Here is a 20806-nt window from a genome sequence, read left to right on the forward strand (position 1 = left end):
CAAGTTTTGTTGAAGTTATCGGCAACTGGCAGAAGCCCTATGGTTGTCTCTTTGTTGCATAAGATGCAAGTGCCAAATAATTGCTTTACTTTATCGCTATACGATAGCAATAGTTGCAAGAGCAATAGTTGGCGAGACGACCATGTGACGACACATTGATATAGATCAAGATGATGAAGATCATGGTGTCGTGCCGGTGACGATAGAGATCATGACAGTACTTTGGAGATGGAGATCAAAGGCGCAAGATGATCATGGCCATATCATGTCACATATTTTGATTGCATATGGTGTTTATCTGTTATACATCTTATTTTGCTTAGTTCGGCGGTAGCATTTTAAGATGATCTCTCACTAATTATCAAGAAGTGTTCTCCCTGAGTATGCACCGTTGTGAAAGTTCTTCGTGCTGAGACACCACGTGATGATCGGGTGTGATAGGCTCTACGTTCAAATACAACGGGTGCAAAACAGTTGCACACGTGGAATACTCAGGTTAAACTTGATGAGCCTAGCATATAACAGATATGGGCTCGGAACACGGAGACCAAAAGGTCGAGCATGAATCATATAGTAGATATGATCAACATAGTGATGTTCACCATACTACTCCATCCCACGTGATGATCGGACATGGTTTAGTTGATTTGGATCATGTGATCACTTAGAAGATTAGAGGGATGTCTATCTAAGTGGGAGTTCTTAAGTAATATGATTAATTGAACTTTAATTTATCATGAACATAGTCCTAGTAGTATTTTGCAAATTATGTTGTAGATCAATAGCTCGCGTTGTTGCTTCCCTATGTTTTATATGTGTTCCTAGAGAAAACTAAGTTGAAAGATGTTAGTAGCAATGATGTGGATTCAATCCGTGATCTGAGGATTATCCTCGTTGCTGCACAGGAAAATTATGTCCTTGATGCACCGCTAGGTGACAAACCTATTGCAGGAGTAGATGCAGACGTTATGAACGTTTGGCTAGCTCAGTGTGATGACTACTTGATAGTTTAGTGCACCATGCTTAACAACTTAGAATTGGGACTTCAAAGATGTTTTTGAATGTCATGGACCATATGAGATGTTCCAGGAGTTGAAGTTAATATTTCAAGCAAATACCCGAGTTAAGAGATATGAAGTCTCCAACAAGTTCTATAGCTAAAAAGATGGAGGAGAATTGCTCAACTAGTGAGCAAGTGCTTAGATTGTCTGAGTACTAACAATCGCTTGAATCAAGTGGGAGTTAATCTTCCAGATAAGATAGTGATTGGCAGAGTTCTCTAGTCACCATCACCAAGTTACTGGAACTTCGTGATGAACTATAATGCAAGGGATGACGAAAATGATTCCCGAGCTCTTCATGATGCTGAAATCGATGAAGGTAGAAATCAATAGAAGAGCATAAAGTGTTGATGATTGACAAGATCACTAGTTTCAAGAAAAGGGCGAAGGGAAAGAAAGGGAACTTCAAGCAGAATGGCAAGCAAGTTGTCACTCCCGCGAAGAAGCCCAAAGCTGGACCAAAGCCTGAAACTGAGTGATTATACTACAAAGGAAATGGTCACTGGAAGTGGAAATGCCCTGAATATTTGGTGGATAAGAAGGATGGCAAAGTGAACAAGGGTATATTTGATATACATGTTATTGATGTGTACCTTACTAGTGTTTATAGTAGCCCCTGAGTATACGATACTTGTTCGGTTGCTAAAATTAGTAACTCGAAACATGAGTTACAGAATAAACAGAGACTAGTTGAGGGTGAAGTGACGATGTGTGTTGGAAGTGGTTCCAAGATAGATATGATCATCATCACACACTCCCTATACTTTCGGGATTAGTGTTAAACCTAAATAAATGTTATTTGGCGTTTGCGTTGAGCATGAATATGATTTGATCATGTTTATTGCAATACGGCTATTCATTTAAAGTCGGAGAATAATTGTTGTTTTATTTACATGAATAAAACCTTCAATGGTCATACACCCAATGAAAATAGTTTGTTGGATCTCGATCGTAGTGATACACATATTCATACTATTGATGTCAAAAGATGCAAAGTTGATAATGATAGTGCAACTTATTTGTGGCACTGCCGTTTAGGTCATATCGGTATAAAGCGCATGAAGAAACTCCATGCTGATGGGTTTTTGGAATCACTTGATTATGAATCATTTGATGCTTGCGAACCGTGCCTTTTTGGGCAAGATGACTAAAACTTCGTTCTTCGGAACAATGGAACGAGATACTAACTTGTTGGAAATAATACATACTGATGTATGCAGACCAATGAGTATTAAGGCTTGTGGCGAGTATCGTTATTTTCTTACCTTCACAGATGATTTGAGCAGATATGGGCATATCTACTTGATGAAACATAAGTCTGAAATAGTTGAAAGGTTCAAAGGATTTCAGAGTGAAGTGGAAAATCATCGTAACAAGAAAATAAAGTTTCTGCGATCTGATCGTGGAGATGAATATTTGAGTTACAAGTTTGGCCTTCAGTTAAAATAATATGGAATAGTTTCACAAAATCATGCCACCTGGAACACCACAGCGTAACAGTGTGTCCGAACGTTGTAACCGCACTTTATTGGATATTGTGTGACCTATGATGTCTCTTATCAGTTTATCACTATCGTTTTGGGATTATGCATTAGAGGCAGTTGCATTCACTTTAAATAGGGCGCCATCGAAATCCGTTGAGACGACGCCTTATGAACTGTTGTTTGGCAAGAAACCAAAGTTGCCGTTTCTTAAAGTTTGGGGCTGCGATGCTTATGTGAAAAAGTTTCAACCTGATAAGCTCGAACCTAAATCGGAGAAGTGCATCTTCATAGAATACCCAAAGGAAACTGTTGGGTACACCTTCTATCACTGATCCGAAAGCAAGATATTCATTGCTAAGATGGATCCTTTCTAGAGAAGGAGTTTTCTCTCGAAAGAAGTGAGTGGGAGGAAAGTAGAGCTTGATAAGGTAATTGTACCTTCTCCCGAATTGGAAAGTAGTTCATCACACAAATCAGTTCCTGTGATTCCTACACCAATTAGTGAGGAAGCTAATGATGATGATCATGAAGCTTCAGATCAAGTTACTACCGAACCTCGTAGGTCTTCCAGAGTAAGATCCGCACCAGAGTGGTACGATAATCTTGTTCTGGAAGTCATGTTACTAGACCATGATGAACCTACGAACTATGAGGAAGCGATGATGAGCCCAGATTCTGCGAAATGGCTTGAGGCCATGAAATCTGAGATGGGATCCATGTATGAGAACAAAGTGTGGACTTTGTTTGTCTTGCCCGATGATCGGCAAGCCATAGAAAATAAATGGATCTTCAAGAGGAAGACGGACGCTGATAGTGGTGTTATTATCTGCAAAGCTCGACTTGTTGTGAAAGGTTTTCGACAAGTTCAAGGTGTTGAATATGATGAGATTTTATCACTCGTAACGATGCTTAAGTCTGTCCGAATCATATTAGCAATTGCCACATTTTATGAAATCTGGCAAATGGATGTCAAAACTACATTCCTCAAATGGATATTTCTTAAAAAAGTGTTGTATATGATACAACCAGAAGGTTTTGTCAATCCTAAAGGTGCTAACAAAATGTGCAAGCTCCAGTGATCCATCAATGGACTGGTGCAAGCATCTCGGAGTTGGAATATACGCTTTGATGAATTGATCAAAGCATGTGGTTTTATACAGACTTTTGGAAATGCCTATATTTACAAGAAAGTGAGTGGGAGCACTACTGCCTTTCTGATAAGTATATGTGAATGACATATTATTAATTGGAAATGATGTAGAATTTTCTGGAAATCATAAAAGAGTGTTTGAAAGGAGTTTTTCAAAGAAAGACCTCGATGAAGCTGCTTACACATTGAGCATCAAGATCTATATAGATAGATCAAGACGCTTGATAAGTTTTTTCAATAAGTACATACCTTGATAAGATTTTGAAGTAGTTCAAAATGGAACAGTCAAAGAAGGAGTTCTTGCCTGTGTTGCAAAGGTATGAAATTGAGTAAGACTCAAATCCCGACCACGGCAGAAAATAGAAAGAGAATGAAAGTCATTCCCTATGCATCAGCCATAGGTTCTATAAAAGTATGCCATGCTATGGACCAGACCTATTATATACTCTGCCCTGGTTTGGCAAGGGAGTACAATAGTGATCTAGGAGTACATCACTGGACATTGGTCAAAATTATCCTTAGTAGAATAAGGATATGTTTCTCGATTATGGAGGTGATAAAAGAGTTCTTCATAAAGAGTTACATCGATGCAAGCTTTTACACTGATCCAGATGACTCTAAGTCTCAATCTGGATACATATTGAAAGTGGGAGCTATTAGCTAGAGTAGCTCCGTGCAAAGCATTGTAGACATAGAATATTTGCAAAATACATACGACTCTGTAATATGACAGACCCGTTGACTAAACTTCTCTCATGAGCAAAACATGATCATACCTTAGTACTCTTTGGGTGTTAATCACATAGAGATGTGAACTAGATTATTGACTCTAGTAAACCCTTTGGGTGTTGATCACATGACGATGTGAACTATGGGTACTAAGCACATACAGATGTGAATATTGGTGTTGAATCACATGCTGATGTGAACTACATTATTGACTCTAGTGCAAGTGGGAGACTGAAGGAAATATGCCCTAGAGGCAATAATAAAGTTATTATTTATTTCCTTATATCATGATAAATGTTTACATGCTAGAATTGTATTAACCGGAAACATAATACATTTGTGAATACATAGACAAACATAGTGTCACTAGTATGCCTCTACTTGACTAGCTCGTTTATCAAAGATGGTTATGTTTCCTAGCCATGGACAAAAGAGTTGTCATTTGATTAATGGGATCACATCATTAGGAGAATGATGTGATTGACTTGACCCATTCCGGTAGCTTAGCACTTGATCGTTTAGTATGTTGCTATTGCTTTCTTCATGACTTATACATGTTCCTATGACTATGAGATTATGCAACTCCCGTTTATCGGAGGAACACTTTGTGTGCTACCAAACGTCACAACGTAACTGGGTGATTATAAAGGAGCTCTACAAGTGTCTCCGAAGGTACATGCTGGGTTGGCGTATTTCGAGATTAGGATTTGTCACTCCGATTGTCGGAGAGGTATCTCTGGGCCCACTCGGTAATGCACATCACTATAAGCCTTGAAAGCATTGCAACTAATTAGTTAGTTGCAGGATGATGTATTACGGAACGAGTAAAGAGACTTGCCGGTAACGAGATTGAACTAGGTATTGAGATACCGACGATCGAATCTTGGGCAAGTAACATACCGATGACAAAGGGAACAACGTATGTTGTTATGCGGTCTCACCGATAAAGATCTTCGTAGAATATGTGGGAGCCAATATGAGCATCCAGGTTCCGCTATTGGTTAGTGACCGGAAACGTGTTTCGGTCATGTCTACATTGTTCTCGAACCCGTAGGGTCCGCACGCTTAAGGTTTCGGTGATAGTTATATTATGAGTTTATGAGTTTTGATGTACCGAAGGAGTTCGGAGTCCCGGATGAGATCGGGGACATGACGAGGAGTCTCGAAATGGTCGAGACGTAAAGATCGATATATTGGACGACTATATTCGGAGTTCGGAAAGGTTCCGAGTGATTCGGGTATTTTTCGGACGGGAATTCGCCGGGGAGTATATGGGTCTTATTGGGCTTTAGGGGAAAGAGAGAGGATAGGCTGGGCGCCCCCCAAGGCCTTGTCCGAATTGGACTAGGGGGAGGGGCTGCGCCCCCTCCTTCCTTCTCTTGTCTTCCCCCTTTCCTTGACTCCTACTCCTACTACTTGGAAGGGGGGGGGGGAATCCTACTCCCGGTTGGAGTAGGACTCCTCCTTGGTGCGCCTCCTCCTGGCTGGCCACCCCCTCCCCCTTGATCCTTTATATACGGGGGCAGGGGGGCACCTCTAGACACAACAATAATTGATCCCTTGGATCTCTTAGCCGTGTGCGGTGCCCCCTCCACCATAGTCCACCTCGATAATATCGTAGCGGTGCTTAGGCAAAGCCCTGCGACGGTAGAACATCAAGATCGTCACCACGCCATCGTGCTGACAGAACTCTCCCTCGACACTCGGCTGGATCGGAGTCCGAGGGACGTCATCGAGATGAACGTGTGCTAGAGTACGGAGGTGCCGTAGTTTTGGTGCTTGATCGGTCGGACCGTGAAGACGTATGACTACATCAACCGCGTTGTGCTAATGCTTCCGCTTATGGTCTACAAGGGTATGTAGACAACACTCTTCCCTCTCGTTGCGATGCATCACCATGATCTTGCGTGTGCGTAGGAAATTTTTTAAATTACTACGTTCCCCAACACACCCGCCAGCCACCTATGTGCAAAGCACGTCGGTAGAACTAGTCTCGCGTAAGCGTACGCGTAATGTCGGTCCGGGCCGCTTCATCCAACAATACTGCCGAACCAAAATATGACATGCTGGTAAGTAGTATGACTTGTATCGCCCACAACTCACTTGTGTTCTACTCGTGCATATAACATCTACGCATATAACCTGGCTCGGATGCCACTGTTGGGTAACGTAGTAATTTCAAAAAAAATCCTACGCACACACAGGATCATGGTGATGCAAAGCAACGAGAGAGGAGAGTGTGTCCACGTACCCTCGTAGACTGAAAGTGGAAGCATTAGCACAACATGGTTGATGTAGTCGTACGTCTTCACGATCCGACTGATCCAAGTACCGAACGTACGACACCTCCGAGTTCAGCACACGTTCAGCTGGATGACATCCCACGAACTCCGATCCAGCAGAGCTTTGCGGGAGAGTTCCATCAGCACGACGGCGTGATGACTGTGTTGATGATGCTACCAACGCAGGGCTTCGCCTAAGCACCACTACGATATTACCAAGGTGGAATATGGTGGAGGGGGGCACCGCACACGGCTAAGAGATCAATGATCAATTGTTATGTCTAGAGGTACCCCCCTGCCCCTGTATATAAAGGATCAAGGGGGAGGGGGGCGGCCGGCCAGGAGGAGGCGCGCCAGGGAGGAGTCCTACTCCCACCGGGAGTAGGACTCCCTCCTTTCCTAGTCCAAGTAGGAGAGGGGAAGGAAGGGGAGGAGAAGGAGAAGGAAGGAGAGGGAGGAAAAGGAGGAAATTGGGGCCGACCCCCTAGTCCAATTCGGTTTGGGCTAGGGGGGCCGCGTGCCCTACCTCCTCTCTTCCACCACTTGGCCCATGAGGCCCATTACTTCTTCCTCATATTCCCGTAACTCCATGGTACCCCGAAAAATACCCGAATCACTCGGAACCTTTCCAATGTCCAAATATAGTCATGCAATTTATCGATCTTTACATCTCGACCATCTAGAGACTCTTCGTCATATCCCCAATCTCATCCGGGACTCGGAACTACCTTTGGTACATCAAATCACATAACTCATAATATAAATTGTCACCGAACTTTAAGCGTGCGGACCCTACGGGTTCGAGAACTATGTATACATGACCGAGACATGTCTGCAGTCTATAGCCAATAGCAGAACCTAGATGCTCATATTGGCTCCCACATATTCTATGAAGATCTTTATCGGACAAACCGCATAACAACATACCTTGTTCCCTTTGTCATCGGTATGTTACTTGCCTGAGATTCAATCGTCGGTATCTCAATACCTAGTTCAATCTCGTTACCGGCAAGTCTCTTTACTCGTTCTGTAATGCATCGTCCTGCAACTAACTCATTAGTCACATTGCTTGCAAGGCTTATAGTGATGTGTATTACCGAGAGGGCCCAGAGATACCTCTCCGACAATCAGAGTGACAAATCCTAATCTCGAAATATGCCAACCCAACAAGTACCTTTGGAGACACCATTAGAGCACCTTTATAATCACCCAGTTATGTTGTGACGTTTGGTAGCACATAAAGTGTTCCTCCGGTAAATGGGAGTTGCATAATCTCAGTCATAGGAACATGTATAAGTCATGAAGAAAGCAATAGCAACATACTAAACGATGAAGTGCTAAGCTAACAGAATGGGTCAAGTCAATCACATCATTCTCCTAATGATGTGATCCCGTTAATCAAATGACAACTCATGTCTATGGTTAGGAAACACAACCATATTTGATTCAACGAGCTAGTCAAGTAGAGGCATACTAGTGACATTATGTTTGTCTATGTATTCACACATGTACTAAATTTCCGATTAATACAATTCTAGCATGAATAATAAACATTTATCATGATATAAGGAAATAAATAATAACTTTATTATTGCCTCTAGGGCATATTTCCTTCATGCAGTACATGTTACGCTAGGTCATTTTACATCTTGGTATACTGTTAGAGGCATTCATGTAGAGTCATATTGTTTTCAGTTTATTGAGTTGTAAGTAAATAAAAATGTGATGATCATCATTATTATAGAATTTCCTAGCGAGGTAAAGGATGATGAGACTAATGAGTCCTCCAAATAATGAGGATGAGGTTCCGGACTTAATAAAAAAGAGAGGCCAAAAAGGTCCCCAAAATGAGAGTAAAAGAGAGAAGGGGCAATGCTACTATCCTTTTACCACACTTGTGCTTCCAAGTAGCACCCATAGTCTCATGACTTGTCACTTTCATATACTAGTGGGAATTTTTTCATTATAGAACTTGGCTTGTATATTACAATGATGGGCTTCCTCAAATGACCGAGGACTTCATTAGCAAGCAAGTTGGATGCACACCCACTTAGTTTCAGTATTGAGCTTTCATACACTTATAACTCTAGTGCGTCCGTTGCATGGTGATACGTCTCCAATGTATCTATAATTCTTGATTGTTCCATGCTATTATATTATCAATCTTGGATGTTTTATATACATTATTATGCTATTTTATATTATCTTTCCAAACTAACCTATTAACCTAGTGCCAAGTGCCAATTGCTATTTTTTCCTTTTTTAACAGAAAGACTGTAAGGGAGGCCCCTATAGTATAATTGGTGCAACAAACCCAAATTGCAAGTACCATGCCTTGAACCTGGGTGGGTGGGAAGGCATCAACCCCTTCCCACCACTAGGCTATGCCTTTTCCTTGTCTTTGCCTTTACAGAAAATCAATACCAAACAGAGTCCAAATGGAACAAAACTTTTTGATGATTTTTCTTGGACTATAAGACACCCTGGAAGCTTCGGGAGGAGGCCCGAAGGGCCACGAGATGGCCACAAGCTCGGAGGGCGCGCCCTGGGGGGGCAGGCTTGTAGGCCCTTCCTGGAACTTCCAACCCTAAATTTTCTTCCAAAAATAACCAAATATTCCCCGAAGACCAGGGGGCAGACCAAAAATACCTTTTCACCGCCGCAAGCTTCTCTCCTCATGAGATCCCATCTTGGGGCCTTTTCCGGTACTCCGTCGGAGGGGAATTCGATCATGGATGGCTTCTACATCAACCTTGCTGCTCTTCCGATGATTTGCGAGTAGTTTACCACATACCTATGTGTCCATAGCTAGTAGCTAGATGGATTCTTCTCTCTCTTTGATCTTCAATACAATGTTCTCCTCGATGTTCTTGGAGATCTATTCGATGTAATCTTCTTTTGCGGTGCGTTTGTTGAGATCCGATGAATTATGGGTTTATGATCAGATCATCTATGAATATTATTTGAGTATTTTCTGAACTCTTTTATGCATGATTTATATAGCTTGGTATTTCCCTTTGATCTATTGATTTGGTTTGGCCAACTAGATTGATTTTTCTTGCAATGGGGGAGGTGCTTTATAATGGGTTCAATCTTGTGGTGCTCAATCCCAGTGAAAAAAGGGACATGACACGTATTTGTATTGCCATTAAGGATAAAAATATGAGGTTTAGTTATATTGATTGGATCAATCCCTCTACATCATGTCATCTTGCTTAAGGCGTTACTATGTTCTTAATAAATTAATACACTAGATGCATGCTAGATAGCGGTCGATGTGTGGAATAATAGTAGTAGATGCAGGCAAGAGCTGGTCTACTTGTCTCAGACGTGATTCCTATATACATGATCATTGCCTTGGATATCGTCATAATTATTCTCTTTTCTATCAATTGTTCCAACAGTAATTTGTTTACCCACCATATGCTTTCTTTCAAGAGAGAAGCCTCTAGTTAAAACTATGGCCACCGGGTCCATTTTTATCATATTATTTTCGGATCTACAAAATCAAAAACCGAAAATACCTTGCTGCAATTTATTTACTTTTATCTTATTTTGCACTTTTACTTATCTTTAATATCCGTCTCTATCAGATCTCATCCTCGCAAGTAACTGTGAAGGGATTGACAACCCCTATATCGCTTTGGGTGCATGTATTTGTTTGTTTGTGTAGGTGCGATAATTGGAGACTTGTGTGTTCCTCCTTCTGGATTGATACCTTGGTTCTTAACTAAGGGAAATACTTATCTGTAGTTTGTTGCATCACCCTTTCCTCTTCAAGGGAAAAACCAACGCAAGCTCAAGAAGTAGCAGGAAGAATTTATGGTGCTGTTGCTAGGGAGGATCTACATCAAGCCTACCAAGCACCTACCATAAACACTCATCTCTTGAATTTACATTATTTGGAATTCGCCTCTCGTTTTCCTCTTCCCCACTTAATTTTTTTTCCAGAAAAACACAAAAATATTTGCATTTTATCCGCCTTCTTTCTGTTTGCCTTTTTCGTTTGCTTCTCGTTTGCTTATGTGATAGATTTCTTGCTTTGAAACTCTCATCATGAGTGACTTTGGTATGGCAGAAATAGATGATGGTAGAACTCCTAAAATTGGAATTTTCACTAATCTTGATGCTAAAACTTTTGTCCTGGGACATGGGAATGTTATAAGAAAAAGTGTCATCCAAGAATTCTTTAATTGCATTGGGAATTTAGCTTGTGATGATGCTCCTATACTTAAAAGAACCAAGACTTATGCACATGCTATTTCTGCACTTGTTCTTAAACTTGAGAGAAAGTTTATCCGCACTCATCCTACTTTACAAATATTATTTTATGAGTTGCCAGTTATAAAAAATCATAGGGCTAAAAATATAGCTACCCTTGTCCTCATGAATGAATTTGATCACATAGTGCGAGAAGCTAGAGAGATCTTTGATTTTTATGGTATGAACCATGAAAATCCAGTAATAGATGTGATACTTTATAATAGTGATTATATGTTAAGACATTTTCTTTGCAATGATCACATCTTTTATGAAAACCTTAAAAACGAGGTCCCTCCTTTGAGTATGATTCAACAAGTTTTCAATGATATTAACCAACAATATTCTTGGATTGTGGCCGGTAACCAAAAGAGGTATATGGATGAGAAACTTGATAATGCCAAAATTTGTATGGATGATGTGTTTTATGTTATGTTTGAAAAACCTTCGGATGAAAATATGACCAAGAAAAAGGAGAAGAAAGATGGAAATACCTAAGATCTATACATTATGCCTAGCTAAGGGCGTAAAACGATAGCGCTTGTTGGGAGGTAATCCAATGTATTTTTTCTTGATTTTTATTCTGTTTTCCAATAAATATGCCATTATGCTTCTGTTATGATGGTTTTCTTGTGTTCTCAATTAGTGTTTGTGCCAAGTAAGACCTTTGCGATGATTCGGAAGATAGTTGATTTGATTATGTGAAAAAACAGAAACTTTTGCGCCCAGTTCTGGAATTTTGTAAATTCACAGAAATGTTCTTTTGCTCTGAATTTTTTACACAAGATTGATACATAAATTTCCCATGTTTTCCTAGTTTTCCAGAATTTTTAGAGTTACAGAAGTATGGTCATTGTTCAGATTACTACATACTGTTTTGTTTTTCACATATTCTGTTTTTATTGTGTTGTTTGCGTATTTTGATGAATCTATGGTTAGTATCAGGGGGTATGAGCCATGGTGAAGTTTGAATACAGTAGATATAATGCCATTATGAAATTAGAATGAGTTTATAACAGTACCTAAAGTGGTGGTTTTGCTTTATTAAACTAATGGATCTCACGAGTTTTCTGTTGAGTTTTGTGTTGTGAAGTTTTCAAGTTTTGGGTAAAGTTTCGATGGGCTAAGGGATAAGGAGTGGAAAGAGCCTAATCTTGTGATGCCCAAGGCACCCCAAGGTAATATTCAAGGACAAACAATCGTCTAAGCTTGGGGATGGCCCGGATGGCATCCCCTCTTTTATCTACAATCCATCGGTAAATTACTTGAGGCTATATTTTTATTCACCACATGATATGTGTTTTACTTGGAGTGTCGTGTATTATATGAGTCTTTTCTTTATTTGATTTTTAGTTTTCCACAATCATCCTTGCTGCACACACCTTTTTAGAGGGACACACATTAATCATAAATTTATTAGAATACTCTTTGAGCTTCACTTATATCTATTGAGCTAGGTAGTTGCTCTAGTGCGTCACTTATATCTTTTAGAGCACGGCGGTGGTTATAGTTTAAGGAAATTGATGAACTCTCAAGCTTCACTTATATTATTTTGAGAGTCTTATAAATAGTATATCAATTTTCTTGGGTTATGAATTTAGTCCTAGTATGACGGGTATTCGAGAGGGATATAATAAAAACTTTCATGAAGATCATTGAATATATGAGAAGTTTGATTCCTTTGATTTGTTTTGAGATATAAATATGGTGATATTAGAGTCATGCTAGTAGTAAATTGTGGAATAGTAAGAATATTTGTGTTAAGGTTTGTGATTCCCAAAGCATGCACGTATTGTCTCCTGTTATGCGATGAAATTTGAGCATGATTTATTATTGGTTGTCCTCCTTGTGAGTGGTGGTCGGGGACGAGCGATGGTCTTCTCCTACCAATCTATCCCCCTAGGAGCATGCATGGTAGTACTTTGCTTCAAGAGCTATAAACTTTTGCAATAAGTATGTGAGTTCTTTATGACTAATGTTGAGTCCATGGATTATACGCACTCTCACCGTTCCACTTTTGCTAGCCACTCTAGTACCACACAACTTTCGCCGGTGCATTAAACCCTCCTTATACCTTTCCTCAAAACAACCACCATACCTACCCATTATGGCATTTCCATAGCCATTCTGATATATATACATATACATATACATATATATATATATATTGCCATGCAACTTCCACCGTTCCCTTTTATTATCACACATACCATCATTGTCATATTGCTTTGCACCCACATAACTGTGAAGGGCTTGACAACCCCTTTATGGCATTGGATGCAAGTATTTGTTTATTTATGTAGGTGCAATAATTGGATACTTGTGTGTTCCTCCTACTGGATTGATACCTTGGTTCTTAACTGAGGGAAATACTTATCTCTACTTTGTTGCATCACCCTTTCCTCTTCAAGGGAAAAACCAGCGCAAGATCAAGAAGTAGCACATGGAGATCCCTACTCCTCGCATTGATATCGATCGATAGGCCTCTCCACCTATTGATCCCGCTGAGTTGATGTGAGAATTTCTTCCTTTTTGACTTCCCTTATTAATCTCTACCACCGCATTCTATTCCACATGTAGTGCTATATCCATGGCTCACACTCATCTATTGAGTAGAGTTGAAAATGTTGAAGCATGTTAAAAAGTATGATCCAATTGCTTGGTTTGACACCATGGTGCTCATGATTTATATTTATGTGGTGAAGGCGGAGTCATGCCATGCTTACATAATTCGATGAACAGGGATAACTTTCATTAAGCATCACACATTTTAACAAATTAATGATTATGTTCTTGTATTCATGGATATTATTATGTTGATATCAACTACTTCATTGTTTCTCAATATTTATATCGTAAAGAGATCCAACATAAAAAAAATGTTTTTATCATTTACCTACTCAAGGACGAGCATGAATTATGCTCAGGGATTTTGATACATCTCCAACATATCTATTTTTTTATTGTTTCATGCTATTATATTATCAATCTTAGATACTTTATATGCAATTTTATATCATTTTTGGGGACTAACCTATTAACTCAATGCCAGTTGCTTTTTTATGCTTGTTTTTGGTTTTACAGAGAATATGTACCAAATGGAATCCAAATGCTATGAAACTTTTTGTCGATTTTTTTCTGGACATAAGAGACCCTAGAAGCTTTAGGGGAGGACCAGAAGACCTGCAAGGAGACGGTAAGGCAACTGGGCGCACCCTGGCAGGGGGAGTAGGCGCGCCATGATGGCTTGTAGGCCCCTCGTGGCTACGTCTGACCTAATTCCAGCGCTATAAGTTCCCAAATATTCCAAAACCTGAGGGAGACACCTGAAACAATATTTCCGCTGCTGTAAGCTTCTCTTCTTCCGTGATCCCATCTGGAGGCCTTTTCTGGTACTCTGCCGGATGGGGAATTGATCATGGAGGGCTTCTACATCAACCTTGTTGCACCTCCGGTGATGTGTGAGTTGTTCACCACAGACCTACGGGTAGTGATTAGCTAGATGGCTCTTTCTCACTTTGATATTCAATACAATGTTCTCCTCGGATCTATTCGATGTAATCTTCTTTTGCGGTATGTTTGTTGGGATCCGATTATTGTGGGTTTATGATCCGATTATTCATTGAAAGTAATTGAGTCCTTTCTAAACTTTATTATGGATGATTACTATAGCTTTGTATTTCTCTCCAATCTATCTGTGTGGTTTGGCCAACTAGAATGATTTATCTTCAGTGGGAGAGGTGCTTTGTAGTAGGTTCAATCTTGTGGAATCCTCATCATAGGTCAGAGAGAAATACAAAGCTATAATAATCATGCATAACAAAGTTTGAAAAGACTCAATTACTTTCAATGAATAATCTGATCATAAACCAAGAATTCATCGGATCCCAACAAACACACCGTAAAAGATGATTACATCAGATAGAACTTCGTGGAGATCACGGAGAAGTTTGTATTGAAGATCAAAGAGAGAGAATAAGCCATATATCTACTAGCTATCACTACAAAAAAACACTTCCGTGATGATATGTGTTTGTCACAGTAGGTCACGTTTTCTGTCATGCACGTACATGCATGACGGTTTTATGACGGAATCAAGATAGTCACATATGTGCTATCGTAGAAGTGTTCCATGACAATACTCAAATTACCATCATAGAAGTGCCCACTTCCATGACGATAATCGGCGCGTCATAGAGGTGGTTTCGTTAAGGGTAACCTATAGGTGGCATCCACCGTAACGGGCGACGTTAAGCTATCAGGTCTGGTTTTGGATCCGATAACCCGATAACAGCCCGAACCAATGGCGGTTTTCCACGTGTAAAATGCTCATTGGTCGAAGGAACCATGTGTCAGCTCCTCGCTGCGACAGATGTCAGCCGTCCAATGGACATGAGGCGCCTATGATACGTCGACACATGGCAAGGCCAACAGTGGCCCATTTAGGTTAAAAGGCCGGGCCTGTCAAAATAAGCGGGCTGACCCATTACCGGCCTACTTGCGTCTGGCCCATTCACAACCAAGGCCCATACAAGTTACGCAAAATTGGCCCGTCAAAGGCCCATTATGGATTTGACACCATCCTGGGACATCATCAGTTCCAGCCCGTTAATAGCCCGCTATGTTTTTGGACTCAATTACGGCCCGAGTTTCCTTTGTCCTGTTAGCAGCCCATTACAGAGATGGGCCAACATCCCGCATGTAAGTCTTTCGGCCTTTTATCGGCCCATTGGGTACTTGGGCCAATTTATACCCATTTTGTCTTTTGTCCTGTTAACGACCCGCACAATAGTTGGGCCTTTGACTGTCTGACCTGACTTTGGGTCCATTAACGGTCCACATTCGCCATGGCACAATTTCATCCCGTCCCAACTTTCTGCCTGATAAAAGCCTATGTTGTACATTGGCCCCCTTTTGGCCTAAAACGATTTAGGCCTCTTTATGGCCCGACAAGGAAATGGGCCGAGACAAAACTGACGCTTATTTCGGCCTCCAAGAGGCTCGCGGGCCGTCTCCATTATTGCGACCCTATCATGCTTTCAGCCTGTTAACGACCTGGTAAGAGCCCTTATTACAATGGACCCACATTTGAATACAAAATCCAATATATTTAATGGGCCTAGTTGATTGGGCCATCTGGGCGATTATGAGCCCACATAGATTAGGATGCACTAACTATTTAGTTGATAAGCCCAATTATGGTCCACTACGACTACCCATGTCTGTTCGTTCGGATGGTGTCTAGGTGATGATTAGGCGTATTGGCCCCCGTTTCAACGATAGCTTATACAAAGAATTATCCTACTCTACACTATATCCTCTAAAAAACCTACACTATACAATAAAGAGATTAAAGTATAGAAACAAAGAATAATCCTACACTATACAATAAAGAAATTACAGCATATTATATCCACTGGGCATCATAGTTTGCCACCAGTGATAATAAAGTGTACCCAAACAGAAAATTACATACACTCGGCAAATAAAGCTCATGCATCATGGGCACGCTTCAACAAAACTTGCCATTTAAACTATAATCTCTTCAGAAAATAGGATTGGCCGGATTCAGATAGCACAAGTTTCAGTCTGCAAAAATCTACAACTCCTTTGTGGTTGCCTCAGTGTCTTGTTTCATTTTTTGACTCGTGCATCTGATATCTGCACCTCCAGTCTCAACTTGTTGATTACGTGTTGAGACTCATATGCACGTTGTCTTGCCACCTCTAGTTGATGTTCTAGAACAGCAGCACATTGCAATTACAATCCATAATAAATTGGTAATGGCCATGCCGAACTACTCTGAGATTGTTGTGTTGATGTTACTTCATCCTGAAATGTTCCTGTAAGTACACATGAGACTAGGGCAAAAATATAGTTACAATAGTGAAGCGAGCAAGACAACCTATCTTGTACATGGCAAAAAAGGACTAACAATAATGTACACGTCATGAAGCATAAGCAGGTGATATTTTAAAAATTATAAAAATGGTAGTCTATGCAGCCCGCGTAGAGAGATCTCTTGTAGCTCACCAAGGGAGCATGATGTTGGGGCCAAATCCAAAACACAAACATGTCACAAATTTACATATATCTTGTGTATAAGTAAGCAAGCAGTTAACAATTCCTTATATCATATTAACTAGCTGGAACATTGTGTGCCATGTGCCAAAAGAGTCTTAGGGAGTATAATGAACTGTAGAGGGATTCAGACAAACCTACGGCAACAAGCAAAACTATGCAATCATTAGCATCATATAAACTAGATTGTAAGCCTCATGCAGTAATAGTTGCTTAATAGACTTCAAAAGCTTCAGGCACACTTCACCAGAGTAATGAAATGGTAAGGCATTTAATTATGTCAATAATAGTTATAACCCTACATCAGGCATCATTGTTTGGGCATCTCATTAACTGAGGACCAATAAATCAATTGAAAAGAGCAATTTAACTATGCCTGAAGCGAACAAGCAATTTAACTGTTGAGTTGGCAGCATGCATACTTGGCCTAGCTACATTTGAATCAATTGATGTATCTTCTATACAATGGAACAAGTAATGTAACATTGTTTGCCCCTATGAAGTATCTCAACTAGTATGTAATCAAGATCCTAGTAATATAGGGAGGCTAATGATGTGACATGCGTTTGGTTATGACATTTATGACATCGAGAACTCTACCATAACAATAAGGAGTTTCTCACTGTTCACTAATATAAGATGTTTTAGATTTTTAAATGTAGACTACATCCATACTAAAATGAGTGAACATACACATTATAATGTGTCTATATACATCTGATTTACAAAAAAGTTAGAAGATGTTATAGTAGTGAGTGGAGGGAGTATTAATCAGTGGCCCAATGACTGGGTTACACGTGAAGAACCCTAAGCAAGCATAATGCCAGACAAATAGGATGTCCTGGTAATTGTAATACAGTGACTTACCATAACTAGTTGTACAGGGTTAGCGCTCCTCCTTCTTCTCTTGCAAGGCTCCTTCTTAACATCTTGTACTTGGAAATCCTGAATCCTTGCTTCATTGCACCCCCTCTGCAAGGTAACACAAACTAGTTACTGGTCTCCTTACATGGAAGATAAATATGCATACTTTCCAGTCTCTGAACAACACCAAAGCATGAGTTTATAACAAAATGACACCACATAATGAAACATGCCACATCTCTTGCACACACTCAAATGAGTATTTACTATGTGTGTGCTTTGTAAAAACTAGGCGCACCTTAAACTGGACCTCCAGGTACTCTTGGAGAGCCTAGTTTAGTGCACAGGCAAACCTTTATGTCACCTAGGAGTTATACAAGCCCCCACTACAATAGCCCTTAGTGTTTAAATAGTTGACAAGCTATGTTAGGTCAAAAACAACAAGTAATCAAAGCAAGTAGTTCTAGTATGGCTGGCTGATACAAACAAGCAATTGGACACATGCGAGAGCAAATCTTGCACAACACAGAATTACATATTAATAAAACAAGCATAGAAGGAGGCTTAAACACCATCACTTGACTGACCAGATTTAGGAGGCATTTAAACATCATGTGCAGCATATGAACTAACACAAACATTGCATATTTCAGATTCTATAATGAAATGCACATGTATTAGGTTATACCATGTATGATGCCTAAATCTACACTATGGCAGGCAGGAGTGATTCATTATTGCACGCATAATTGAATTGCAGGTTAAGGGCCAGTTCGATTCTATTTTTTGAGAGCTTATTGTCAAAATAAGACATAAAAGATGTAAATAACTTGTTTTTGAGTTATGGGCATGGGACTAACTTATTTGCACCACCAATTCCTTCACAACAAGAAAAAACTTGGGGGAGGGGGGTTGTGCTTTCCGTGGAAGCTCACTTAAAGTTGAAGGGAAGGGGAATAGCAAAATGACTCTATTGTGTGCATATATTACACTCAAAATGCCACTACTCATGCCCCCGTCACACCTCACCCCAAGTAAAAACAAACACGCAAATGTTCATTGCACTGGCTGCTTGCATCTCCTCTCCCTCTACCTTGATTCCATGCCTACAACGCTAGGTTTATCCAGCGAGCCGCCGCCATGGGTCCCATCTAGCTTGCTCCACGACAATGCTCTGTCTAGCTAGGCTACATGGCCGGCGGGTAGGGCCCCATCTCCCCGGCTGCTGCTCCCTGTGGTGCCGCCTCTCACTCTCATGGTCTCTAGAAGCTGCTCCGCTATGGTCCGTCCAATGCTCCACTCCAGCGGTTGCCACACAACTATGTCCGATGCCCCACTCCGATAGAAGGCACCTCGCCCCGCCTCCCCTCCTCTTAGGGTGGCCTTGAGGTGCTGTTGTAGGATGAGCTCATCCAAGAAGGTGAGGAACTCCTCTGATTTTTTGCTAAATTTTCTTTCTGATCTAATATATGATGAATTGCTATGAGCTGCTGCTGCTATATGATGAATCGGTACGAGCTACTTTTGTTGTATGTTGAATTCCTATGAGCTGTTGCTGCTGCGATATGATGGACTGCTATGAGCTGCTGTTGCAGCCGCTGCTGCTATATGATGAATTGTTATGAGCTGATGCTGCTACTATATGATGAATTGAGTTGCTGCTGCTATTTGATGAATTGAGATGAGCTGTAGCTGTTGTTGTATGATGAATTGCTATGAGCTGCTGCTATGTGATGCTTTCAGGTGGTGCTGCTATATGATAATAACCAGCCACTTGGACGATAGAATTTTGATATAAATCATGGTTCTTCATTTAACTTTAGGCAATGGGTTCTTCATTTAAATTTAGGCAATGGGCTATGTTTGGAAGACATTGACCAAAATAAATTGTGCCAAGTAAATGGTATCTTTGTATTTGCATTTTGAACAAATAATGATGGTCTATTTTACTATCATATTAATTACTGCAATGGGGTCAATTCGTGATGTTTGCAAGTCAAATTAATTTCTATATGGACAGCAAAATGACAAAATATAATGCAATCTAGACTTTTCACTGATCATACCACAGATAAGCTGAAAAAGCAAGCAATGAAAAGAACTGGTTGACTTATTATCTGGAGGTTATATTCAGAGGAGCTTATTTTCTTAGGATAACTACAAATAAGTGTCCCTAAGAACCCTGGCCAACAACACTAACATACAAATAACATGTCACGGTGATTGCAATGGAGTGACCTACCATAGCACACTGTATAGGCTCACCGATGCCTCTCCTTCTTTTGTGATGTTCCACGAAAATGCCACATACATCTTGTAATAAGAAATCTTGTACTTTTTCATTGCGGCACCCCATGTGCAAGTTGACACGGCTAATTAGAGATATCTCTACATGATAATACATTGCATATCCCTTGCAAATATTTAAACCACCATTTAACGATTGTGTGCGTCAGCATAAACTAGCCATGACTCTGTGTGCTAGACTTGCAGACACTCTTAAGGGATCCTAATTTAGTGCACTGGAATTCCTTGATGCCACCTATGATTTTGTGTAATGTATGATGTCTATGATGACCCACAAGTATAGGGGATCAATCGTAATCCTTTCGATAAGTAAGAGTGTCGAACCCAACGAGGAGCAGAAGGAAATGCCAAGCGGTTTTCAGGAAGGTAATGTGTGCAAGCACTGAAATTATAAGTAACGAGTAGTTTGATAGCAAGGTAATTTGTAATGAGAAAGTAACAGTAATGCTAATAAAAGTGCAGAAAGGTATCCCAATCCCTTTGAGGCAAAGGATAGGCCAAAACGGTCTCTTATGATAAGAAAAGTGTTCTTCAGGGTACACAGGAATTTCATCTAGTCACTTTCATCATTTTGGTTTGATTTGTGTT

Source organism: Triticum dicoccoides, chromosome 2B (assembly GCF_002162155.2).
Source record: "Triticum dicoccoides isolate Atlit2015 ecotype Zavitan chromosome 2B, WEW_v2.0, whole genome shotgun sequence".
Lineage (NCBI taxonomy): Eukaryota > Viridiplantae > Streptophyta > Magnoliopsida > Poales > Poaceae > Triticum > Triticum dicoccoides.